This window comes from Pristiophorus japonicus, chromosome 10, assembly GCF_044704955.1.
Source record: "Pristiophorus japonicus isolate sPriJap1 chromosome 10, sPriJap1.hap1, whole genome shotgun sequence".
NCBI lineage: Eukaryota > Metazoa > Chordata > Chondrichthyes > Pristiophoridae > Pristiophorus > Pristiophorus japonicus.
Window position 1 is genome coordinate 204567196 of NC_091986.1, and position 20342 is coordinate 204587537.

At 47.8% G+C, this 20342-nt stretch overlaps 1 protein-coding gene across 7 annotated transcripts in view; it reads left to right on the forward strand.

Moving 5' to 3' along the window:
• Positions 1-11883: 11883 nt before the first annotated feature.
• The window catches only part of LOC139275273 (A-kinase anchor protein 17A-like), a 60327-nt gene continuing 51868 nt past the window's right edge, over positions 11884-20342 (forward strand). For 2 of the 7 annotated variants that reach the window (XM_070892515.1, XM_070892518.1), the window contains exon 1: positions 11901-11971. The gene's annotated coding sequence lies outside the window, so the exon portion shown is untranslated. Of the gene's footprint in view, positions 11976-12479; positions 12495-20342 lie in introns of those variants that run through there. The other 5 variants (XM_070892517.1, XM_070892520.1, XM_070892519.1 and 2 more) reach the window with 5 other exon arrangements.

The window sequence follows — 20342 nt, forward strand, 5'->3', positions numbered from 1 at the left end:
AAATTACACTACTGGGTCGGAAGATGTCTCTCGGTATCACGATCCCACGGTCTAAGTGTGTTCCCTACGCCTACTTGGTTCCTGGCCGTCACGTGAGACAAAAGTCCTCTTAATTCAGGCTCAGGCTAGGCGTTTGAGATATTAGACCATCTCCACATGTCGATCAACCAGCTTCCACCTTCCGCACCCTTTATACTTAAAAATCGTTTTATTTTATACTCACCCGGGTTTTTCCAAGGGCGTCCAGCGACTCCGGGAAATCCTACCGACTACGCCACTGTTAGCGTTAGTGTTTTCTCAGAAGAATCACTCAACACTCAGAGTCGGTTCCAATGCCGTCGCGGCCTTTATTAACGCTTAGCGGGGAGGAAATCACAAGACTGAGTCCAGGCTTCTCTCCACAGAACAAAGGGTTACATTCACTTTTATATGTTTCACAACAGTTACAAACAGTTTACTACAGTTACACAGCCCATCACGGCTGGACACAAGCCAATCACAACGATTATAGATTACATATAGGTTCTTTTAACCCAATAGAATTCCCCTGGTGTCCCAGGAACCATATGTTCAGTTCTTGTCAGCTCGGGCTGATTGATGACTTTACTACAGGAGATAGGTTCTCTCCCTATTTCTTTCTTCTTGGAGAATTAATTGGTTTATAACCTTGTTTACAGGAGATGGATTCCCTTCTTATCTCTTTCTTCCTGGGGAATTAATTGGTTTATGGCCTTGTTTACGGGAGATGGGTTCTCTCCTCATTATTCTTATCCTGCATCCAGGGCATTCCTATAGTGGGCCTCACAGGGTTATTGTTCGGTCATTGAACATTCAACAGTTCACAGCTTGACTACCTGATTTCCCATCATGCCTGGGCAGCCATTTTATGTGTGGCCACTTTAAACTTATATGCGGTTAGATATATCTAGCAGGTGCCTAATGCCTAGTGTTCTAAAGTATATTCTAAAGGTGCCTACCTCCTACAACATCCTAAAGTGCTTATGGAAAAAACTACGAACTTTAGTCGCGTTTTGGGTTTTAAAAGACAAATTCAAGGCTGTGGGCGGGCCTAAAGAACTAACAGGAGACAACTTGATTATTAGGATTGTCTGGGTATTGGGACTAAGTTAACTTGTCTGGAGAAATGGATATTTGAGAATCCTTCTCCATAAGAGACATTAACATTACAACAAATAACCCAGAGATAGCCAACCATCAACCTGAATCTGGAAAACCATTTCAGCATATACATCACAAAGAGGCCTATATGTGAAAAACTAAGCACAAAATTACCAATTACCAAGCTAATATTTCCATCAGGAAACAGTTTTCGAACATCAACCCACCCAAAACATATTAACTTTTAACGAGCCCGCCAAAATATTACAAAGAAGAGGCAAGCCCGCCAAATTTAAACGAAGAATTTTGAACTGATTTGGCGCCAAGATTAGAACAACTCAAACCATATAACTGTTTCAACAGAGGGTATGCCATATTGCTTGTGCTATACTACGACTATGTCATCAAGACAAGGCGAGAAACCAACGCGACAGTTGTAAACTAAATTCTCCAGCCTCAAAGTCCTGAAGTCCTGAAGGAAGGAAGAAAATCACCATCGCAGCAGCAACCGACCACAGTCAAACGTGGTCCCAGCGAAAAATCACCGTGATCGACCAAACTCGAAACAAAACTCCAACTGGAAGAAACCGAAGAATCGAAAAGTTTCCACTCGACAATCTAAGGCCTGACTATCAACAGGTGAAAACATTACCTATAGAGACTTTGAACCTATTTCTAACAAAGAAAACCGGGTACTTACCCCATAGATCCAAAACGCGCCTTACTGAATCAGCGGACTCAACCCAACTGAAGATTGCACAGCTAGAAGTCTTTTCCGATGTTTGGGGTATGGCAAGCAAAACCTATAGATTTCAACATACCCCGAAATCGTGAACTACCGCTAACTGAACAGAAAGGATTGGTAAGCATAGTCCTTACCTGCCCTGGAATCTAACCTAGCTAGAATTAGGTATTGGGAGGTGGGAGGTGTAATTTTACTGTAACCCCCTTTGAATGTGTACAGTATTGTTCTTTATTGGAGTGATTATAAGTTTGACATTGTATTTTTTCTTGTATTGTTCTTTATTAGAGTAATTATAAGTTTGACATTGTATTTTCTTGTTTGTAATAAAATCAAAGTTCTTTTGCACCAAACCAGTTGTCCTTTGTACTTTATCACATCCCCCAAATAAACCCAGAGTCTAGAACCCAAAGGAGTGGGAGCGATTTGAACTGCTCAAGTTGGTCAGAGGTGAACCTGACCCCCGGAACCACCCCCTTACAAGAGTCAGCATGGATTTATGAAGGGGAAGTCATGTTTGATAAATTTGCTGGAGTTCTTTGAGGATGCAACAAACAGAGTGGATAAAGGGGAACCAGTGGATGTGGTGTATTTGGATCTCCAGAAGGCATTTGACAAGGTACCACATAAAAGGTTGCAGCACAAGATAAAAGTTCACAGGGTTGGGGGTAATATATTAGCATGGATAGAGGATTGGCTAAAGAACAGAAAACAGAGAATAGGGATAAATGGTTCATTCTCTGATTGGCAACCAGTAACTAGTGGGGTGCCGCAGGGATCAGCACTGGGACCCTAACTATTTACAATATATATTTACGACTTGGAAGAAGGGATTGAGTGTAACGTAGCCAAGTTTGTTGACGATATAAAGATGGGAGGTAAAGCAATGTGTGAGGAGGACACACAAAATCTTCAAAAGGACCTAGACAGGTTAAGTGAGTGGGCAAAAATTTGGCAGATGGAGTATAATGTTCAAAAGTTTGAGGTCATGCACTTCGACAGAAAAAATTAAAGAGCAAATTATTATTTAAATGGAGAAAGATTGCAAAGTGCCACAGTACAGCGGGACCTGGGGGTACTTGTGCATGAAACACAAAAGGATATGGAAGAACTCCACAAGACTGAGTACTGTGAGCTAAAACTGATGTGACCTTAGTCTCTTTAATACAACTCCAGAGTGTCTAAGCAGCATGGCAAACAACCTTTTATACTCCCTTGCACGAGGTGTGCAGGCGACCCTTGGGCCTCCAACAGTTGCACCCTCTGGTGGCAAATCTTACACAGTTACAATGTTTACATACATAACATCACTCCCCTCCAAAGTCTTTGATACAAATTATTTACAAGTTGAGATGATCCGGGGTCCTATGCTCCCTGGTTGATCGTCTGAGTTCAAACTCTGGCATGGGTGAGTTGGTTGGACCATTGCTGCACTGCGGCGCGGCTGGTCTAACAGGACTCTTGGGGAAGGTGGTTTCATCCTCTTGAATGACAGCGAGGTCGATTGCTGGTTGGGTGTGTGTTGGTGGATTGATGATGGTGATGTCCTCTTCAGGTTGTTCCTGGTTGTCAGTGAACTGCAGTTTGGTCAGATCCAAATACTTTCTGCACATTTGTCTATTCAGTAGTTTAACTATAAACACACTATTCCCCTCCTTGACCAAGACAGTGCCAGCAACCCTTTTAGGACCATGACCGTAATTCAGGACAAACACAGGGTCGTTAACATTAATGTCACGCGATACAGCCGTGCGATCGTGGTACATGTTTTGCCAGTGACGCCGGGTTTCCACTGATCATTTAGATCTGGGTGAACTAGGGAGAGCCTGGTTTTGAGTGCTCTCTTCATTAACAATTCTGCAGGGGGAACTCCAGTGAGCGAGTGGGATCGCGTCCGGTAGCTGAGCAAAACCCGAGATAAGTGTGTCGGCAAGGAGCCTTCCGTCACGTGTTTCAAGCTCTGCTTGATAGTTTGGACTGCCCATTCCACTTGACCATTGGTTGCGGGCTTAAACGGGGCAGACCTGACATGCTTGATGCTATTGCGGGTCATAAACTCGTTGAATTCCGAGCTAGTGAAACGCGGTCCATTGTCACTGACAAGGTCGTCGGGCAAGCCATGGGTGGCGAACATAGGTGGAGGCTTTCAATGGTGGCAGTGGATTTGCTGGATGACATGATTACGCATTTAATCCATTTAGAGTAAGTGTCCACTACAACTAAAAACATCTTTCCGAGAAAGGGGCCAGCAAAATCTACATGGATCCTGGACCACGGTTTGGAGGACCATGACCACAGACTTAATGGAGCTGTAAGGTTCGAAAATCCACGGCCACATTTTATTGAAACACCCTAAGGACAAGAAAACTAACATGGGATCGTTCTATTCATTTTAAATGAACATTTTTTTGGCCACCAAACCCACAGACCAGGCAGGCTGGGAAACGTGTGGGTGGATACAGACATTATGGAGTCTGGCTCACAAGCGAGACAGAGGCACTGGCCAATGGGGGAAAAGTGCATTCTGGCAGGCCAATCAGGGGTCGAGTTGTGCCTGAAGTGGGGAAATCGTCAACCAATAGGGACTGCCCGGCCCAGTTTGAAAATATGACTCAAATTATGAATGTGGACCATCATCTACCTAATTAATATGGACAGTGGACAATAGCCCTGAGATTACTGCAGTAATGGCCCATCAAAGGGGAGGCCCAAACCAATAGCCTCCCAGGACTGTAGCAAAGGACCAGCAGACTTTTAGGCACCAATGTGCACTGAAACAATACCCCTGTCCTCGCACCTATCTGTACCTGTGACATCTTCTGATTAAATATTCAAAGCTATCTCCCCGCCCAAACTTACACAATGGACCACCAACTGAGTTTGAGTGCGAAATTGGTTATACGGCCCACAGAACCACCGGGGGGTGTAGAAGCAGCAGGGTGTGGAGGCAGTTGGGGAGCTTGCAGCTTGCAGCTTGTATCTAGAGCTCTCTCTCTCTCCCTCTCACTCTCGCTCCACCAGAGGAAGAAGCAGCAGTTCCGCAGACGAAGCCACCGAGACTGAAAACCAGCAGGCAGTGGCAGTGACTTCCCACAGCTGAGCTGAGCAAGGAAACCAACCAGAGGTTGGAGGTTGGAGTCAGCTTTTGGGAGTTGAGTCAGTTTTTCACAGGGCCCTCGCTCTGGGGAAGGTGTGCTTAACTCCAGCAGCTTTTTGCTTAGGAGCCAACCGAGAGGCAAATAGAAGAAAGCGATGCAACATCGAGGAGGAAAATCGAACCGACCAACAACGTAAAACCCACCCCAGAGGGACCCCGAGCTGAAATAAGTGCCCCCAGAACCCCGGAGTTGATAGGATTGTGAGTATAGCCCAAACCCCCTTTTTACAAGTGATAGCACAGGATCCTGGCTGGTCCAGGTCCTGATCTGGCAAGCAGTGACGGGTGACCCGTCGCTCTCAAAAGCACCCATGACCAGAAGCAAGTCTGCGGGCTGAGCCATTTCCACCCCGGTAGTGGGCAATGGTAGCCGACTGAGGGCATCAGCACAGTTCTCCGTGCCTGGTCTGTGGCGGATAACATAGTCTTGGCGGACAACGTTAGTGCCCATCTTTGGATGCGGGACGAAGCATTGGTGTTTATACCTTTGCTTTCTGAAAACAGTAAAATCAACGGTTTGTGGTCGGTTTCAAGCTCAAACCGGTCCAAATAGGTATTGGTGCATTTTCTTAACCCCACATGCCAGCTTGCTAACACCTCTTTCGCGAACATACTGTAATCTTTCAGCCTTAGACAGACTTCTAGACACGTATGTAACCAGTTGAGGTTTGCCCGATACATTGGTTTGCTGTAACACACAGCCGACCCCATACGAAGATGCATCACAAGCTAGCACTAATCGTTTACACGGGTCATACAGTACAAGTAACTTGTTAGCACAAAGTAGGTTTCTGGCCTTCTCAAAGGCTGTCTCTTGAGATTTACCACAAACCCAGTCGTCACCCTTACGTAGCAACATGTGAAACGGTTCCAGCAAAGTGCTTAACCCGGGTAGAAAGTTACCAAAATAGTTGAGGAGTCCCAGGAACGAATGCAGCTCCATCACATTCTGTGGTCTGGGTGTATTCTTGATGGCCTCTGTCTTTGAGTCCGTGGATCTGACAGACTTTCGCCCCAAAAATTCGACCTCTGGCACCAGGAAAACACACAAAGCGTTTCAGCCTGAGTCCCACTCTGTCTAGTCGACTTAGAACCTCTTCCAGGTTGTGCAGGTGTTCGTTGTGTCACGACCAGTGATCAGGATGTCGTCTTGAAACACAACGGTGCGTGGAACCGATTTCAGCAGACTCTCCATGTTCTCCTGGAAGATGGCAGCAGCAGAGCGAATTCCAAAAGGGGACCTGTGGTATGTAAACAGTCCTTTGTGCATGTTGATGCACGTCAATCTTTTCGAAGATTCAGCCAGCTCCTGTGTCATGTAGGTGGAGGTTATGTCCAACTTGGTGAATGACATCCCCCCTGCTAACGTTGTGAACAGGTCATCTGCCTTAGGTAGCAGGTACTGGTCCTGTAACGAGACTCTGTTGATCGTTACCTTGTAGTCTCTGCAGATTCTGACCGCACCATCGCTTTTCAACACCGGAACAATTGGACTGGCCCACTCCTTGAACTCGACTGGCGATATGATTCCCTCTTGTTGAAGTCTGTCCAGTTCGATCTCAACTTTCTTCCACATCATATATGGAACCGCTCGAGCCTTCTGATGAACGGACCTTGCATCGGGGACTAGATTGATCTGTACCTTGGCGCCAGTGCAGTTGCCGATGCCTGGTTCAAATAGCGACGGAAACTTGCGCAGCACTTGGGCGCACGAGGCATCATCCACTGAAGATAGTACTTTGATGTTGTCCCAGTTCCATCGAATCTTTCCTTGCCAACTTCTGCCGAATGGCGTTGGGCCATCACCTGGTACAATCCACAGTGATAAATCATGCATAGCTCCATCGTCTGATATCTTAATTGCCATACTGCCAATGACTGGTATGAGCTCTTTGATGTAGGTGTGCAGCTTTGTCTGAATCGGGCTCAGTTTGGGCCGTTGTGCCTTGTTGCCCCACAGTTTCTCAAAAGCCTTCTGGTTCATAATTGACTGACTTGCCCCGTGACCAATCCTTTGATACCGGAATACCTCTCAATTTGACTTTCAGCATAATAGGAGGGCTCTTGTTGGTGAAGGTGTGTACCCCTTCCTTGGGTTGAGTTGCCTCTCTTGTTTGTTTTGCATGATCCACGCCGGATCGATCATCCTCTGCCGACTCTGCCACGTGGTGAGTCGCAGCACCTGCAGGAAGAATGTTCCCAATGTTGGGGAAGTCCAGAACCAAGGGACACAGTCTAAGGATAAGGGGGAAGCCATTTAGGACCGAGATGAGGAGGAATTTCTTCACCCAGAGAGTGGTGAACCTGTGGAATTCTCTACCACAGAAAGTTGTTGAGGCCAATTCACTAAATATATTCAAAAAGGAATTAGATGAAGTCCTTACTACTAGGGGAATCAAGGGGTATGGTGAGAAAGCAGGAATGGGGTACTGAAGTTGCATGTTCAGCCATGAACTCATTGAATGGCGGTGCAGGCTAGAAGGGCCGAATGGCCTACTCCTGCACCTATTTTCTATGTTTCTATGTTTCTATTCGCTGGAGGTGCCCCATTATTTCGCAGCCTTTGCACACGTAGTGCTGGAATCGACATTGATGGGCTCGATGATTACCCCCGCAGTGCCAACATGGTGCTAATGGATTTGCTTTCTCGCCCAATGCTGGACTCTGAGTCATCCTAGGTCTTGCAGTTGCAGATGTATAGGCCCTGCCATATGCAGTTCTGCCTGCTAGCGATGTTATTTTATGCACAGTACTTGCCGGTGAGCTTCGATGCTGGGAAGATATCTATCTGGTATTATCGCTCGTGGATATGAATGCCTGGGCTATCGAGATGGCCTTGCTCTGGTCTACGGATTCGGCGGACAGCAGCTTACGAAGAATGACCTCGTGGCCAATGCCAAGCACAAAAAAGTACCACAACATTTGCCCCAAAAATCCAGCAAATTCGCAAGCTCCCGCAAGGTGTCTCAGGTTGGCGACATAACTCGCCACGTCCTGGCCGTCGGAGCGATGGTGCGTGTAGAAGCGATACCTGGCCATTAAGATGCTCTCCTTCGGCTTGAGGTGTTCCTGAACCAGCGTACACAACTCTGTATATGTCTTCTCCATTGGTTTCTCCGGTGCTGGCAGAGTCTTGATGAGGCCGTATTTTATGGACCCACACACGGTGAGGAGAATTGCCCTGCGCTTGATCACTTTATCATCGCCATCCAGCTCATTGGCCACGAAATACTGGTTGAGATGTTCAACGAAGGCTTCCCAATCATCACCCTCTACAAATCTCTCTAAAATACCAACGGCAGCCATGACCGCATGAAAGTTCGTAATCTGTTACTTGTCGCCAATTGTTAAGTATGGAAGAACTCCACAAGACTGAGTACTGTGAGCTAAAACTGATGAGACCTTAGTCTCTTTAATACAACTCCAGAGTGCCTAAGCAGCATGGCAGACGACCTTTCATACTCCCTTGCACGAGGTGTGCAGGTGACCCTTGGGCCTTGCGCCCTCTGGTGGCAAGTCTTACACGGTTACAATGTTTACATACATAACAGATAGTATGCAGGTACAGCAAATGATCAGGAAGACCAATGTTATTTTGGTCTTTATTGCAAAGGGGATGTAGTATAAAAGCAAGAAAGTCTTACGACAGCTATATAAGGTATTGGTGCGTGCAATTTTGGTTTTCATATTTACAAAAGGGCCTTGTTTTGGAGGCAGTTCAGAGAAGGTTCACTAGGTTGATTCCAGAGATGAGAGGGTTGACCGATGAGGAAAGGTTGAGTAGGTTGGGCCTCTATTCATTGGAATTCAGAAGAATGAGAGGTGATCTTATCGAAATGTATACGATTATGAGGGGGCTTGACAAGGTGGATGCAGAGAGGATGTTTCCACTGATGGAGGAGACTTGAACTAGAGGGCATGATCTTAGAATAAGGGGCCGCCCATTTAAAACAGAGATGAGGAGAAATTTCTTCTCTCAGTGGGTTGTAAATCTGTAGAATTCGCTGCCTTAGAGAGCTGTGAAGGCTGGGACATTGAATACATTTAAAACAGAAATAGACAGTTTCTTAAACGATAAGGGGATAAGGGGTTATGGGGAGTGGGCAGGGAAGTGGACCTGAGTCCATGATCAGATCAGCCATGATCTTATTGAATAGCGGATCAGGATCGAGGGGCCATATGGCCTACTCCTGCTCCTATTTCTTATGTTCTTATATTGCCGGCATTCTGAGCTGAAATGCAGCAAATGCATTTTCTGAAAGGAACCAAGCAAAAAAAAAACTGTTGAGAAAGAGAGCAATTTAATATGATAAAAAACACTGATTTTGCAGCTTGACAGCCATATTCTTCCTCTCTGAGCATCCCTAATTATAATCGTTCCACCATTGATGGCCATGCCTTCTGTTGCCAAGCTCTGGAACTCCCTGCCTAAACCTTTCCACCTCTGTTTCCTCCTTTAAGACGTTCCTTAAAACCTATCTTTTTCATCAAGCTTCTGGTCACCTGTCTGAACATCTCCTCATGTGGCTCGGTGTCAAATTTTGTCTGCTAATGCTTCTGTGAAGCACCTTGGGACGTATTACTATGTTAAAGGTGCTATATAAATGCAAGTTTTTTAAAAATTAATTCACGGTATGTGGGCATCACTGGGAGCTTCAGTGGCGAGGCCAGCATTAATTGCCCTTGAAAAGGTAGTGGTGAGCTACCTTGTTGACAATTGAGTGGCTTGTTAGGCCATTTCAGAGGGCAGCTAAGAGTCAACCACATTGCTGTTGGTTTGAAGTCACATATAAGAACATTAGGACATAAGAATTAGGAGCAGGAGTAGCCATTCGGCCACTTGAACATGCTCTACCATTCAATGAGATCATGACTGATCTTCTACCTCAACTCCACTTTCCTGCACTATCCCCATATCCTTTGCTTCACTTAATATCCAAAAATCTATCGATCTCTGTCTTGAATATACTCAAAAACTGAGCCTCCCCAGCCCTCTGGGGTAGAAAATTCCAAAGATTCACCATCCTCTGAGTGAAGAAATTTTTCCTCATCTCAGTCCTAAATGGCCGACCCCTTATTCTGAGACTGTGACCCTTGGTTCTAGACTCTCCATCCACTGGAAACATCCTCCCTGCATCCACTGTCAAGCCCTGTAAGTATTTTATGTTTCAATCAGATCACCTCTCATTCTTCTAAACTCTAGAGAATATTGGCCCAGTCTGCTCAATTTCTCCTCATAGGATAATCCCCCCATCCCAGGAATCAGTCTGGTGAACCTTCATTGTACTCCCTCAATGGGAAGTGTATCCTTCCTTAGGCAAGATGACCAAAACTGTGCACAATACTCCAGGTGCGGTCTCACCAGGGTCCTATATAATTGCAGTAAGACGTCTTTACTCATATACTCAAATCCTCTTGTAATAAAGGCCAACATACCATTTGCTTTCTTAATTGCTTGCTGTACCTGCATGTTAACTTTCAATGATTTGTGTTCAAGGACACCCAGGTCCCTCTGAACACCAACATTTCCCAATCATTCAACATTTAAAAAATACTCTGCTTTTCTATTTTTCCTATCAAAGTGGATAACTTCACATGTCTTTACATTATAGGCCAGACCGGGTAAGGATGACAGATTTCCTTCCCTAAAGGACACGTGAACCAGATGGGTTTTTAACGACAATCCGGTAGTTAAATGTTCACCATTATTTGATACTCGCTTATTATTGTTTCTGATTTATTTAACTGAATTTAAATTCCCCAGCTACTGTGATGGCATTTGAACTCTTGTGTTCGGATCATTAGATCGGGTCTCTGGATTAGAGGTCCGATAAAATAACCACTATGCTACCGTTCCCTTGACATTGGTTTCTCATCCTTGTTTATAAATCCCTCCATGGCCTCGCCCCTCCCTATCTCTGCAATCTCCTTCACCCTCACGACGCCCCGAGATGTCTGCGCTCCTCAAATTCTGCCCCCTTGCGCATTCCTGATTATAATTGCTCAACCATCGGTGGCCGTACCTTCAGCTGCCTGGGCCCCAAGCTCTGGAACTCCCTGCCTAAACTTGCTGCCTCTCTACCTCGCTTTCTTCCTTGAGGACGCTCTTTAAAACCTACCTCGTTGACCAGGCTTTTGGTCATCTGCCGTAATTTCTTCTTATGTGGCTCGGCGTCAAATTTATTTGTCTTGTCTTAAATAAAAGACTCCTGTGAAGCGCCTTGGGATGTTTTACTATGCTAAAGGCGCTATATAAATACAAGTTGTTGTTGGTGGAAATAATTATAATATAATTATAATTGAATTGTGGAAAAGGTTAAATTAATAACATTTCGTCAGCATTGACCGGGGCATTGCTATTTTGTTTCAAGGATATGTTTTCTTTGCTGTTGAGAGATACCAGTGCTGAGTAATGGAAAATACTTTTGTAACCGTAGTTCCATTGAACTCCAGCCTGCCCAAGCCCAATGGCATGAGTGGCAGCGCTCGGCAATGATCGGCAATTGTCGGGCACCTTCGGATATGTTCGGCTGTTTCCGGCCCCCGCTCGGCTCCCGCTTTGCCCTTCACAAAGATGGCCACCACGTGCCATCAGACATTGCTACGCATGCGCGCCCTTTGTGAGGCAGGGAGAAAGGAGAAGCCCCGGGATATTTTAGCTGTCGTGCGATATTTCCTGCTAATTAAAGAGGACAAGCAGGCGGGCCGTCCGAGTAAGCAAGTGAAAAGAACCCGACAGTATATATACACAAATACATGTATATCAACTGACTGAAGCAAGGTGCTGCTAACTGATTGATCTGGGTGGTGACGGGTGTCCGGCGCTTTAGCCTGTGTGGGTTGTGGGGTCCTTCTTGAGCGGAGTGGCGCGGGAAGCTGGTGTCGGGAGGCCGCGCGCCTCACAGTGTCCGGGCAACGGCCGCGGCTCCAGGTCACAGTGAGTGACACACACAGTGAGTGACACACACAGTGAGTGAGTGAGGGGGGAGTGACACACACACAGTGAGTGAGTGAGTGAGGGGGGAGTGACACACAGTGAGTGAGGTGAGGGGGGAGTGACACACACACAGTGAGTGAGTGAGTGAGGGGGGAGTGACACACACAGTGAGTGAGGGGGGAGTGACACACACAGTGAGTGAGTGAGTGAGGGGGGAGTGACACACACTGAGTGAGTGAGGGGGGAGTGACACACACAGTGAGTGAGTGAGTGAGGGGGGAGTGACACACACAGTGAGTGAGTGAGGGGGGAGTGACACACACAGTGAGTGAGTGAGGGGGGAGTGACACACACAGTGAGTGAGGGGGGAGTGACACACACAGTGAGTGAGTGAGGGGGGAGTGACACACGCACAGTGAGTGAGTGAGGGGGGAGTGACACACACTGAGTGAGTGAGGGGGGAGTGACACACACAGTGAGTGAGTGAGGGGGGAGTGACACACACACACACAGTGAGTGAGGGGTGAGTGACACACACAGTGAGTGAGGGGGGAGTGACACACACAGTGAGTGAGTGAGGGGGGAGTGACACACTGAGTGAGTGAGGGGGGAGTGACACACTGAGTGAGTGAGGGGGGAGTGACACACAGTGAGTGAGTGAGGGGGGAGTGACACACGCACAGTGAGTGAGTGAGTGAGGGGGGAGTGACACACACAGTGAGTGAGGGGGGAGTGACACACACAGTGAGTGAGTGAGGGGGAGTGACACACACTGAGTGAGTGAGGGGGGAGTGACACACAGTGAGTGAGTGAGGGGGGAGTGACACACACACTGAGTGAGTGAGGGGGGAGTGACACACACAGTGAGTGAGTGAGGGGGGAGTGACACACGCACAGTGAGTGAGTGAGGGGGGAGTGACACACACAGTGAGTGAGGGGGGAGTGACACACACACAGTGAGTGAGGGGGGAGTGACACACACACACACACAGTGAGTGAGTGAGGGGGGAGTGACACACACACACACACACACACAGTGAGTGAGGGAGGGGGGAGTGACACACACACACAAACACACAGTGAGTGAGTGAGGGGGGAGTGACACACACACACACAGTGAGTGAGTGACACACACACACACACACACACACACACACACACACACACACACAGTGAGTGACACACACACACACAGTGAGTGACACACACACACACTGAGTGAGTGACACACACACACACTGAGTGAGTGACACACACACACACACTGAGTGAGTGACACACACACACACTGAGTGAGTGACACACACACACACTGAGTGAGTGACACACACACACACAGTGAGTGAGTGACACACACACACACAGTGAGTGAGTGACACACACACACACAGTGAGTGAGTGACACACACACACACAGTGAGTGAGTGAGGGGGGAGTGACACACACTGAGTGAGTGAGGGGGGAGTGACACACACTGAGTGAGTGAGGGGGGAGTGACACACAGTGAGTGAGGGGGGGGAGTGACACACAGTGAGTGAAGGAGGGGGGGGAGTGACACAGTGAGTGAAGGAGGGGGGAGTGACACAGTGAGTGAAGGAGGGGGAAGTGACAGTGAGTGAGGGGAGAGTGACACACACTGAGTGAGGGGGAGGGAGTGACACACAGTGAGTGAGGGGGGGGAGTGACACATAGTGAGTGAAGGAGGGGGGGAGTGACACCGTGAGTAAAGGAGGGGGAGTGACACAGAGTGAGGGGGGGGAGTGACACAGTGAGTGAGGGAGGGGGGAGTGACACACGGAAGGAGGGGGGGGAGTGACACAGTGAGGGAGGGAGGGGGGGGGGAGTGACACAGTGAGGGAGGGGGGGAGTGACACAGTGAGGGAGGGGGGGAGTGACACAGTGAGGGAGGGGGGGAGTGACACAGTGAGGGAGGGAGGGAGGGGGGGGGAGTGACACAGTGAGGGAGGGAGGGGGGGAGGAGTGACACACAGTGAGGGGGGGAGGGGGGGAGTGACACACAGTGAGGGAGGGAGGGGGTGACAGTGAGGGAGGGAGGGGAGAGTGACACACAGGGAGGGAGGGGGGGGAGAGTGACACACGAGTGAGGGAGGGGGGGGGAGAGTGACACACGAGTGAGGGAGGGGGGGGGAGAGTGACACACGAGTGAGGGAGGGGGGGGGAGAGTGACACACGAGTGAGGGAGGGGGGGGAGAGTGACACACGAGTGAGGGAGGGGGGGGGAGAGTGACACACGAGTGAGGGAGGGGGGGGGAGAGTGACACACTGAGTGAGGGAGGGGGGGGGAAGTGACACACTGGGGGGGGAGTGACACACAGTGAGTGAGGGGGGGGAGTGACACACTGAGTGAGGGAGGAGGGGGAGTGACACACTGAGTGAGTGACACACACACACACTGAGTGAGGGACACACACACTGAGTGAGACACACACACACACACACTGAGTGAGACACACACACACACACACTGAGTGAGACACACACACACACACACACTGAGTGAGACACACACACACACACACTGAGTGAGGGACACACACACACACACACACAGTGAGGGACACACACAGTGAGTGAGGGAGAGGGACACAGTGAGGGAGGACGTACACACACAGAGACAGTGAGTGAGGGAGGGGACACGGTCACACACACTCACACACAGAGACAGTGAGTGAGGGAGGGGACACGGTCACACACACTCACACACAGAGACAGTGAGTGAGGGAGGGGACACGGTCACACACACTCACACACAGATACAGTGAGGGAGGGAACACTGGCACACTCACACACATACACACACAGTGAGGGAGGGGGACACGGACACACACTCTCTCACAGACACTGAGTGAGGGAGGGGGACACGGACACACACACACATTGAGTGAGGGACACATTGAGTGAGGGACACAAAACACACACACACATTGAGTGAGGGACACATTGAGTGAGGGACACACACACACACATTGAGTGAGGGACACACACACACACATTGAGTGAGGGACACACACACACATTGAGTGAGGGACACACACACACATTGAGTGAGGGACACACACACACATTGAGTGAGGGACACACACACACATTGAGTGAGGGACACACACACACATTGAGTGAGGGACACACACACACATTGAGTGAGGGACACACACACACATTGAGTGAGGGACACACACACACATTGAGTGAGGGACACACACACACATTGAGTGAGGGACACACACACACATTGAGTGAGGGACACACACACACATTGAGTGAGGGACACACACACACATTGAGTGAGGGACACACACACACGAGTGAGTGAGCGGGCATACACACTGCTGCTGGGGGGTGGGGCGAAGCTTCAAATAGAAGCAGCAGGGAGAGAGAAGAGGAGGATGGTTGATTGGAGGGGAGAAAGAATTGGAGGAGAGGAGGATGGGAGAGAAGGGGGGTGCGGGGAGGAGAGGATCGAATTGGAGGCCGGGGCGGATTAGATTGGATGGGAGAAAATGGAGGGGAGGGAAGAGAGGATTGGAGGCGAGGTGAGAATTGGAGGGGGGGGAGGAGAGGATTGGAGGGGAGGAGAAGGAGAGGAGATGATTTAGGGGGAGGGAAGAGGAGAAGATTTGGAAGGAGGTGAGGTGAGGGAGTGGGAGAAAAATTAGCTGTAAGTAACTTGAACTGTGGGGTGGCAAATCTCTGAGCTGCAGCATTTTCTATAGATTTAATTCAATGGAAATTGAGCCTTTTAAAATTGTATTGAGTGTATCTATATATAAATGAATGACCTGTGCTGTATGATTCTAGTGGCATAGAGATAGAATACATAAATGCTCTGTCTATATTTGCATACACATATAAATGATTTGTATATAATGATTCAACAACATATGTTATATACATTATTTATATTATTTACATAATATATTACATTCATTTTTCAGTTGGGAATTGAGCCTGTGTGTGCGTATATATAACCCTCCCTTAACCAGAACTCCCAAATCTGGAACCACCCCTCGTCCAGAACTATTCCCGGCCACCGGGTGGCGCATGCGCAGAACTCCGACATGAAAAATTGAAGTCCTTCCTCTCTACAGACTCCTGCAATCGCAGGCCTGACCCCGGGATCCACTGCTTCCCTCCCCCACCCAGGATCTCTGTCGCACTCCCAGCCCCAAGCCAGCCAGCCCCGATATCCCCTTGCTCAGTAACTGTACCATCCAATTTAATGTGACCACCCCTCGTCCGGAAAAATCCTTTATCCAGGATAGACCAGGTCCCAAGGGTTCTGTATAAGGGAGCGTCAACCTGTGTGTATATATATATTGTGTGTGTGTTTATAACTTGTGTCTATATACATTCATTTTGGGAAAGAATGAGGAGAGGCAAAAAAAGTAAAGGTACAATGATAAGTAGGAGAAATTAGCTTTAAATCTAAGCTGTTGGGGTGGGGGCAAGTCTGAGCTGCAGCATTTTTGACAGATTTTACTCAATGGAAATTGAGCTTTTTTAATTGTATCTGAGTGTGTATGTAAATTAATGGCCTCCTTCTGTAGTGTGTGATTCTATGATTCAAATATAATATAAATGCTCCGTGTGTATATACATACACATAAATGATTTGTCTAACTATATTCATGTTATGTAAATTATATATATATGTATATAAGGCATTCGATAAGGTGCCACACAAAAGGTTACTGCAGAAGATAAAGGTACGCAGAGTCAGAGGAAATGTATTAGCATGGATAGAGAATTGGCTGGCTAACAGAAAGCAGAGAGTCGGGATAAATGGGTCCTTTTCCGGTTGGAAATCAGTGGTTAGTGGTGTGCCACAGGGATCAGTGCTGGGACCACAACTGTTTATAATATACATAGATGACCTAGAAGAGGGGACAGAGTGTAGTGCAACAAAATTTGCAGATGACACTAAGATTAGTGGGAAAACGGGTTGTGTCGAGGCTGCAAGGAGATTTGGATAGGTTAAGCGAATGGGCTTAAGGTTTGGCAGATGGAATACAATGTCGGAAAGTGAGGTCATCCACCTTGGGGGAAAAAAAACAGTAAAAGGGAATATTATTTGAATGGGGAGAAATTACAATATGCTGTGGTGCAGAGGGACCTGAGGGTCCTTGTGCACGAATCCCAAAAAGTTAGTTTGCAGGTGCAGCAGGTAATCAGGAAGGCAAATGGAATGTTGGCCTTCATTGCGAGAGGGATGGAGTACAAAAGCAGGGAGGTCTTGCTGCAACTGTATAAGGTATTGGTAAGGCCGCACCTGGAGTACTGCGTGCAGTTTTGGTCACCTTACTTAAGGAAGGATATACTAGCTTTGGAAGGGGTACAGAGACGATTCACTAGGCTGATTCCAGAAATGAGGATGTTACCTTATGATGATAGATTGAGTAGACTGGGTCTTTACTCGTTGGAGTTCAGAAGGATAAGGGGTGATCTTATAGAAACATTTAAAATCATGAAAGGGATAGACAAGATAGAGGCAGAGAGGTTGTTTCCATTGGTAGGGGAGACTAGAACTAGGGGGCACAGCCTCAAAATACGGAGGAGCCAATTTAAAACCGAGTTGAGAAAGAATTTCTTCTCCCAGAGGGTTGTGAATCTGTGGAATTCTCTGCCCAAGGAAGCAGTTGAGGCTAGCTCATTGAATGTTTTCAAGTCAAAGATAGATAGATTTTTAACCAATAAGGGAATTAAGGGTTACGGGGAGAGGGCGGGTAAGTGGAGCTGAGTCCACGACCAGATCAGCCATGATCTTATTGAATGGCGGAGCAGGCTCGAGGGGCTAGATGGCCTACTCCTGTTCCTAATTCTTATGTTCTTATGTATATATATATATATATATATATATATATATATATGTATATATATATAGGTGTGTATATATAAGAAATAAGGGCAGCCCCTTATTCTAAGACTATGTCTCCTAGTTTTAGTTTCCCCTGTGAGTGGAAATATCCTTTCTGCATCCACCTTGTCGAGCCCCCTCATTATCTTATAAGTTTCAATAAGATGATCTCTCATTCTTCTGAACTCCAATGTGTATAGGCTCAATCTATCCTCATAAGTCAACCCCCTCATATCTGGAATCAACCTAGTGAACCTTCTCTGAACAGCCTCCAATGCAAGTATATCCTTCCTTAAATACGGAGACCAAAACTGTACACAGTACTCCAGGTGTGGCCTCACCAACACCCTGTACAGCTGTAGCAGGACTTCCCTGCTTTGATACTCCATACCCCCTTGCAATAAAGGCCAACATTCCATTTGCCTTCCTGATTACTTGCTGTACCTGCATACTAATTTTTGTGTTTCATGCACAAGGACCCCCCAGGTGTCTCTGTGCTGCAGCACTTTGCAATTTTTCTCCATTTAAATTATAATTTGCTTTTTTATTATTTCTGCCAAAGTGGATAACCTCACATTTTCCCACAGTATACTCCATCTGCCAAATTATGATAAAATAAAAGTCTTGCATTTATATAGCGCCTTTCACGACCACCTGATGTCTCAAAGTGCTTTACAGCCAATAAAGTACTTTTGGAATGTAGACACTGTTGTAATGTGAGGACAATTTGACACAGACATCGCCGCCCTAAGTGAGACTCGGCGGGCAGGGGAATGCCAGCTGAAGGAACAAGGTGGTGGTTACGCCACCTTCTGGAAAGGCAAACCAGAAGACAAACACCGCCTCCATGAGGTAGGCTTCGCCATAAAAAATGAGTTAGTTGGGCTTCTTCGAGACTCCTCTTGCGGGATAAACGAATACCTCATGACCCTTCGGTTCACCCTAGCCCAGAACCAGTGCGCTACGGTCATCAGTGCGTACGCTTCAACCCTGGAAGCTACAGACGAGACCAAAGAGGAATTCTACTCCAGCCTTGTTCAATCCCTGTCCCGAGTCGCAACGGGCGACAGACTGATCCTCCTTGGCGACTTTTAACGCCAGAGTTGGAAAGGCCACAGATCTCTGGGGCGGTGTGATTGGCAGAGAGGGGGTAGGGAAAACCAACTCCCAAAGGTACCCCACTCCTGACAAAATGCTTAGAACATGGTCTTATCATAGCCAGCACCTTGTTTCGTCGGAGAGACAAGTACAAGGCCTCATGGCAACACCTTCGCTCCAAGCACTGGCATCTGCTAGACTACGTGATTGCAAGGACGTCCGCATCACCCGCGCCAGGACAGGAGCTGACGACTGCTGGACGGACCACTGACTAATCCGCTCTGTTATTTCCATCATTGTATCCCCAAAATAGTGGCGGCAACAGAAACGCTGCCGCAGGAAAATCAACGCTGGAGCACTCAAAGAACCTAAGAGAGCCCTATTCAGCCAGCACCTCACAATCAACCTGACGACTTCCAATGAACTGGAGATGCAGAGTATCCACAGCGCCTGGTCTTCCCTCAAGGCTTCCATAATTAGCACCTGTGATGAGACGCTTGGTCATTCCACCAGGAAACTGGTTCGATGAGAACGACCAGGAGATCCAGGAGCTAATAAGCTGCAAACACAAAGGCATACTTGAACCGGAAACAGCATCACAACTCGCGAGCAAGAAAGCAACTCTATCGACGTCTGAAGGCCGAGGTCCAACATAAAACTCATGACCTAAAGAACAGATGGTAAGTGGAAAAAGCACAGGAGGATCCAGCAACTAGCCGACAACCATGACTTGCATGGATTCTTAAGCGCAGTCAAGACCCTACGGCCCAAGCATCCACGGTCCTACTACACTGAGAGCCAAGAACGGAGAGGTACTCAACAAGGGCAGAGAGGCAGTCAGTACCCGCTGGAAGGAGCAATTTGAAGATCTCCTTAACCGAGACTCTGTCGTCGATGTGAGTGTCCTCGACTCCATCCCGCAGCATGCCACCTGCCACCATCTCAGCACAACCCCAGACCAGCATGAGGTTAAAAAGGCCATCCGATAACTGAAGAACAACAAGGCCTCAGGAGCAGATGAAGTACTAAAGCATGACCGAGAACTACTATGGCGTGAATCCATCAACTTATTTCCCTTATTTGGAAGGAGGAGAGCATGCCGGGGATTTCGGACGCTGTATTCGTGACCACCTTCAAGAAAGGCGACCAGTCCGATTGTGGTAATTACAGAGGAGTTTCCCCGCTATCTGCCACAGGGAAAGTCATCGCACGAATCCACCTCAGTCGCCTTCTCCCAGTGGCTGAAGAGCTCCTCCCAGAGTCGCAATGCGGATTCCGGTCATCATCGTCGTAGGCAGTCCCTCGAAATCGAGGAAGACTTTCTTCCATTCTAAAGGTGAGTTCTCAGGTGATTGAACAGTCCAATACGAGAGCTACAGTCTCTGTCACAGGTGGGACAGACAGTGGTTGAAGG